We start from the raw sequence: 7,062 nt of genomic DNA, 5'->3' as shown, positions 1-7,062 counted from the left end.
CATGTAGCACGCAGAGACAGAATAAAAGCCGCTGATTCTTCCTAATGAAATCAATCCCACTGGCTACCCACAGCCAAATTCTAGACAAATCAGAGCCATCTATTAACATAAGTATAAACTGGAGACTGTGTATGCTCAGGGTCAGCAGAAACCATGGATGAACTTGGCGGGTGATGAGAAAAGTACAGAAATCTACTCTGCCCTCTAATACTTTGCCACTTCGTCTAGTCCCAGTGGACACAACGATCACCAGCAGAGAGTTAATCAACTCTTGATGGATGAAATGTTTACCGAGTTTTTGTTACATGCTGGAGACAGTGCTAGATCATCAAAGACAAAGCTCCTGTTCTGAAGGTAAGGCGGCCATACAGAGTAGAGGTTTCTCACACAGGAGGATGGGGCCTGGCAGAGTGGGGAGGCCCACTGGACTTGGGAGGAAGGAGAGCTGGGTCAGCTTTGCTCTGAGCCAGGACTCTCCTGGTTGCAAGTGATAGAAACCTAATTTGAATTACAAAGAGGGAATGTATTGTCATGAAACCAATCCCCTGGAAGGGAGGGGATCTGCCAGGCTTCAGAAGCAATTGGAACCAGGGACTAGATAGCCATCAAGACAAGGTCACTGCACGGGCTATGTCTGGAGAGCTCTTCCCTCCCACTTAGTTTATCTGCTACTTGTTATTCATGTGTCCAGTCACTTCCTCAGGAAAGCCTCCCCTCCCCTGACTCAGCTCCCTGACTGAATCTCACCCAGACACCTGGCTGGTCTATTCAAGCCTTTGGGGCAAATTAGAAAAAGGTGACCCTTTTGCATGGACAGCGCCAGGGTGTGAAGAATAGGGTCCCCCTTCCTCTGGGCACATACAGCTTCACACCAGGCCTCATGGCTTGGTGAGAAGACTCTAGATGGGATTTCAGCCCACTTGTCCCCTTGGCTGTACTGCTTTGCGCAGTGTACACACTGGCTTATCAGCTGTGGACCCTGCAGTTCTCAGCTAGCATGACTGGCTCTTGGAGACCCTAATCTTTCTGTTGAGCCTCTCCTCAGAGCCTGTGCCCATCTTCAGTGAGGGACCACACAGTGGCAGGCGAGAGACTGAATTTGCATTGTCGAAGAGAGAAGTTGGAAAACCACAGAAATAAAGTGATGCGGTGCTCACAAAAAAACCCTGTAGTCTATTGTATATTCTCAGAAGACTACCTTTTCTCACTACTTGTCAAAATAGGAGTTTTACTTTGCTTGCCTGATTATTTAAGGAATGTCTCCCCTGCAAACTTGTAAGCCCCACAAGGACAGCAGTTGGGCCTGTTTTTGCCCAACATGTTATTCCTAGGGCCCAGCAGTGTCTGGCACGTGGTAAGCCCTTAATAAATACTGTTTGTTTCATGAATAAATGAATGAGCAAACAAATGAGTGTGTGTTTATTCCTCTGAGACTGGCTTTTTTAATGAGGGGGGAGCCATGCTTGAGGGCAGCTTATAAGCCCACAGACAGAGAAGGCTGCTTCTTCTTAATTCTGATTTTTAAAATTCCAGGGAAGGATGCTCACTGGCCCATTTGAGATCGCATGTCCACTGGGAGTGGGAGGCACCCTGACTGGCAATTCCTATCAAAGCTCTTTTTGGTGAATGGTAGGGTGAGCAGTACCCCAAAAGTAGAGGAGACTCTTGCTGGCGAAAGAGGAGAAGGCTGGGCAGAAACAACTCTGATGGCCCCCATACTGCCATTGACTTGCCATGGGCTGGTCACTTCTGTCTTTGTTTCCTCACCTGTGGAATGAGGGAATGAGCTGAGCTCATCTCTGAGATCATCCAGCCCAATGTTCTGTTCGTTTTGTTCTGCTTCTGGTTGTGGTTCTGTTTCCTCCTGCCAAATTCTGTTCTAGTGCTGCACGTGTTAAGTGGAAAAAAACATGACTGTGGGCAGCCTCAGTCAAGGCAGGCTTAATGGAGGTGAGCTTTACGCTGAGTGGGAAGGGCAGGGGAGTTGTATATGGAGAGAGAGGGAGGAGGGGAGGCTTTTCAGGGTGAGAGGCTGGCTGGGAGAAGTCTGTTAGGGATTGGTGTTGAGCCATTTGTTTGCTAAAGTCTTTTTTTTTTTTTAAGAGTAAATATCTTTGTAAGGGGTACCATGTTAGCTCAGCTATATTTTCTCCTGAATTAGCTTATCCAAGAACAGTAAGCCGGTCATCCACAAGGATCTGAGGGAATGAGACATTGGACAGGTAAGTTTTGATCATCAAAATAGGTCCTGAGTACAAGCATTTCTCACGTGTATGAATTAGGCTGATCACCGTGGGGTCGATGTATACAGTTGACCCTTGAACAACACGGTTTGAACTACACGGGTCCATTTTTATGTGGTTTTCAATAGATATACAAAAATATACATGTAGAATATCGTGTGCAAGACTTGTATTGAAGTGGACAGCCTATCCTTACATAGGCACGAGGTGAGTGATAGTTAGTATAAAATTCATAATGTGTTAGTTTTCTTACTGTTTTATAACTCTGCTCTCAAAGAGTTACATTACTGTACAGTATGCTTCTCTCTCTCATAATTGGAGACACTACGTATCAGCCTATCATCACAGGTAAGTGGTTTTAAAAAACATGTAACAGTGTTTCCAGCACTGTGCTATGAATATGACACTATATGCCATAAAAATTTTATAATGATTCATTCATTAGTGTATAGACTAGGCTACTGGGAAGCCATCATATCAATTACACTAGGCGACCATAAAGCAATCATAACGCTGCTTCTTCATTATCAATGCATGAATCGTTATACCTGTGAATATATACAAACTTCTTTTTCACATTATCTCTTCATTTTTGATGCCTCGTGTTAGTAATACACATAACATCTACAGTGTTTTGTATTATATGACGATGTTGATGTAGGTGCTGACAGACGACTCGTAAACAGATGGTGTAAACTTACAGTATAGATAAATACAGTACTGTAAATGTATTTTCTCGTCCTTATGATTTTCTAAATAACATTTTCTTTTCTCTAGCTTACTTTATTGTAAGAATACAGTATATATTACATATAATGTGCAATATATGTTAGCCAACTGTTTTATCAGTAAGGCTTCCAGTCAACAGTAGGCTATTAGCAATTAAGTTTTGGGGGAGTCAAAAGTTATATGCAAATTTTTGGTGCCCTGACCCGACCCCACCCCCAGTAGTTCAAAGTATAACTGTACTTTGTATGTGTGCTGGTTGGGGGTGGAAGATAGCTTTGCTCCAATAGTGGGGGAGGGGACTCAGGGGGGCAGGAAGGAAAGAAGTGTCTCCCTTTATCATGAAGCTTAAAATGCATGAGGCTCTTACATACACAACTAGCCCTAAACCCTTCCCGTGATCATTAAGTACAATAACCTCTTGGTTATTGAGAGGTCTCGGCCTGTCTGTTCCCCTTCTAGTTTTTTTTTTTTTTAGAAGACTTTTTTTTTAATTTTATTTATTTATTTATTTATGGCTGTGTTGGGTCCCCACCCCTGCGCGAGGGCCCCCTCCAGCCGCGGCAAGTGGGGGCCACTCCCCACCGCAGTGCGCGGGCCTCCCACTATCGCGGCCTCTCTTGTTGCGGAGCACAGGCTCCAGACGCGCAGGCCCAGCAATTGTGGCTCACGGGCCCAGTCGCTCCGCGGCATGCGGGACCCTCCCAGACCAGGGCTCGAACCCGCGTCCCCCGCACCGGCAGGCAGACTCCCAACCACTGCGCCACCAGGGAAGCCCCCCCCCCCCTTCTAGTTTTTCAAGCAACCCCTCTGGTTTTCCTTAAGGATGCTGTTTAAGCTCACTTCAGTCTTTTTCAATCTTGTTCCTACTGGGAAACAGTAAGGTTTGCCTTCACTCCCTAAGGATGGGCCTTGTTCTGAAAGTGGGAGCAGTCTGTCCAAGAGGGCCATCCACCAGGCACCACAGTGGAAGCTCTGGGAACCTGGGAGCGGGGCTGCAAGAGGGAGAGAAGGCTTCCAAGGGGATATGGCAAGAGGGGGACAAGTGGCACAGTTTGGAGCTGGGTTCAGTGGCAATCCTATAACAACACTCTGCTACTTTGGGCCCTGCTCTCACACACCCCGACACATAGTCCTGTTGCCGCACCCTTGGATCTGTTTCACAAGTAAGAGAATAAAATTCCATACCCTGGAACTGGGGAAACTGTGTTTCATGTTACCACTAATGATGGACAGAGAGAACCCAGGACATTGCCTGGACCCCTAGAACTAGGCAAGGTGTGACTGCCTACTGGTACTAGAAAAATCGGTCCAGCTTCCACATCAGAGGCCCTGGAGTGTGTGTTGGGGGAGGAGAACGGGTGGGTAGGCAGCCCTCTGTAAAATGCTCTACAAAGATGCAATATAGCAGTGACTGAAAATACAGATCTGCAGCCAGTCTGCATGGGTTTAATTCTCCTGGTTCTGCCACTCACTAGCCGTAAGACGTTGGGCAAGTTACTTTACCTACCTGTGCCTCTGTCCCCTCATCTGTAAAATGAGTTTAACACAAGTTTCTACCTTGTGGCATTGTTGGGAGGGTTAAATGAGTTCATACAGGTGCTAGAACAGTACCTGGTGCCAAGTGAGTGGTACTTGAGTGTTTGCCAATATTTATAGTCCCCCAAAATTGTCTGTGGGTTTGAAATGTTTCCCAAAGCTGAAGTTATAAACTTTGAATGGAGGTTTAGAACAGGCTAAGGTTGTGGTGATGGAGCTTGGAAGCCAGAAAAAGTGACTGTGAGGATGGAGGGATGGAGAATAAAACGGAAGCCGTTGTAAGGGCTCGAGGCTGGACTTTCAGGGTAAACCCACCAGACCGTGCGGGGCGGGGAGCAGGGTGGCTGGGAGGCCTAGAGCTCAGCAGGAGCTGATGAGGGCCTGGGGTCCAGGAGGAGGGGAAGAAACAAAGGAGAGGCAAGGCACTGGGTGATTGTGGGCAGGGTAGGGCCCAGGGTCTGGGTGTGGCTGGCTGCAGAAAGAGCAGGGGGTTTTTTTGTTTTTTCTTTTTTAAAAATTTATTTATTTTATTTTTGGCTGCGCTGGGTCTTTGTTGCTGCACGTGGGTTTTTCTCTGGTTGCGGCGAGCAGGGGCTACTCTTCATTGTGGTGCACAGTCTTCTCATTGTGGTGGCTTCTCTTATTGGGAGCACGGGCTCTAGGCGCGAGGGCTTCAATAGTTGTGGCACGTGGGCTCAGTAGTTGTGGCTCGCGGGCTCTAGAGCGCAGGCTCAGTAGTTGTGGTGCCCTGCCCTGGCTTAGTTGCAACGCGGCATGTGGGATGTTCCCAGACCAGGGCTCGAACCCATGTCTCCTGCATTGGCAGGCGGATTCTCAACCACTGCGCCACCAGGGAAGCCCCAGAAAGAGCAGTTTTGACTGCAACCAGTTTGGAACTGGAGGTGAGCAAAATCTGGAAAGAAAGGAAGTTTATTTTTGGCATCTCCTCTCCAGAGAACACCGCTCCTCTTCTGCTCTATGTCTGATACCTCCACACTGCCTTGAAAGTGCTGCCCTCCAGAGCCAAGCCTCCCCCGTCCCCACCTGAAACTGCTCACCTCCCCCTCCACTCCCCTCACAAACCTCCCATTATTTGAGCGCAGGCTCCCAAGTCAGCCTGCCTCGAGGAAAGCTAACAGAGCGGAGCTCGTCTCTCACTAAAAAAATTACTGATAGCCACGGACTAGTCCCTAAGGTGCCTTGATTTTAAAAAGTTCAAACTCGTAAACTAAAACGAATTTCTAATCTAGGAATTCTTAATTTAGGGGGTGATAGGGTGGGCGTTGGTAGGTTTCTGGCCTTTGGCAGACAGTCATCATTTTCAATGAATCTTAAAGGGAGTCTGTGATTCCCCAAATGTTAAGGGCATTTGCTTTGACCTATTTTGGCTGAGGCAGCGGAACAAAGTAAAACGTAAGCATCACAGCTTAGTTGGAAGAAAACAGTTTTCAATTGTGTAATGTCTCCAGATTCTTTTCTGTTTCTGTTTTGGAACCATGGATGTTTTCCTTAAATGCTTGGATTCACTGCTTTCCCCCCACCAACGTGTCCTGTGGTAGCTTCACCTGGGGTTCAGGTGCGACTGCTGGGAGGTACGGGGTAGCTGAGGCAGATGTAACTAGGTTGCAGGGGCCTGGACTCGGCTTAGTTGGATGTTTTCAACAGCCTACGTCATCTTCCCTTCTAAAACAGGAAGCTCATACTTCCACAGCATGCTGTCATCACCAAGGAAGTGGGCATATATTTCCACAGCGCGCGAGCTCCTCTTCCCTCCCCCATTTCCTATTGCTGCCTGTCGCTCCACCCACTCTCCCAGACTGCTTCCCTTTGCCATAATGAGATGCTCCGCAGCCACGACGTCCGGAGACGGATGGGGCCTCCTGTACTGCCCTGAGACGGATGTTAAAGATACGGTATTCATGGAAGCAGGCTAGAAAAGGCGAGGAGGAATGAAGAGCCTCGTTTCAACAACACACAGGAGCCGATGCTGGAGTAAAATGGTTTTTCCTTCTGTCTACGCCTTGCTAGCTGGGGTAACTGAAGCAATGCTGTACTTATGAAAGTCACTCTAAAGGTCATGGAGTGTTTAGATTCTATTGGAAAATTATACCTTCTGAGATTGAATCTAATGCGACATCACTAGGACTTGATTAGCTCAATGCGGTTGAGGTGGAAACACCCAATTCAGAGAAGAACATGTGGTAATGAATGAATACATTTTAATTCAAATATTCTGTTAAATCCCTAGACAGGTGTGATTTCCATAAAATAAAAGGCCCTGGATAAAAAAGAAAGGTGTCGGTTTAGGCATCTTATAGTTGTGCTGGAGAACAGATTAGTTAAAAAAAAAAAGGCTTATTAATGCTACCCTAATAGTCATGTGTCAAGAAATCTTGAAGGTTAGAAATAGTTTCAAAAATAAAATTTTCTCTACATCTAGGAGAGGCAAAAAAAAAAAATTCATTGCTAAATGAAATTGAAATTGAAACACTGATGTCAAATCTCAGTGTAATTGAAAAATTCTTAGCTTTTCTGAGAGATCCCTAAGATGGCT

At 46.6% G+C, this 7,062-nt stretch overlaps 1 long non-coding RNA gene across 1 annotated transcript; it reads left to right on the top strand.

Annotated features, from left to right (window-relative positions):
• The first annotated feature begins 336 nt into the window (after positions 1–336).
• Positions 337–6,632, top strand: LOC309628127. Its single transcript, XR_014244188.1, has 3 exons — positions 337–354; positions 2,162–2,222; positions 6,325–6,632. It is a non-coding gene; the product is annotated as an uncharacterized lncRNA (long non-coding RNA).
• The last annotated feature ends 430 nt before the right edge of the window (positions 6,633–7,062 follow it).

This window comes from Balaenoptera borealis (assembly GCF_965194805.1).
Source record: "Balaenoptera borealis genome assembly, chromosome: 4".
Taxonomy (NCBI): Eukaryota; Metazoa; Chordata; class Mammalia; order Artiodactyla; family Balaenopteridae; genus Balaenoptera; species Balaenoptera borealis.
This window is presented reverse-complemented; position numbering and strand designations above follow the sequence as displayed.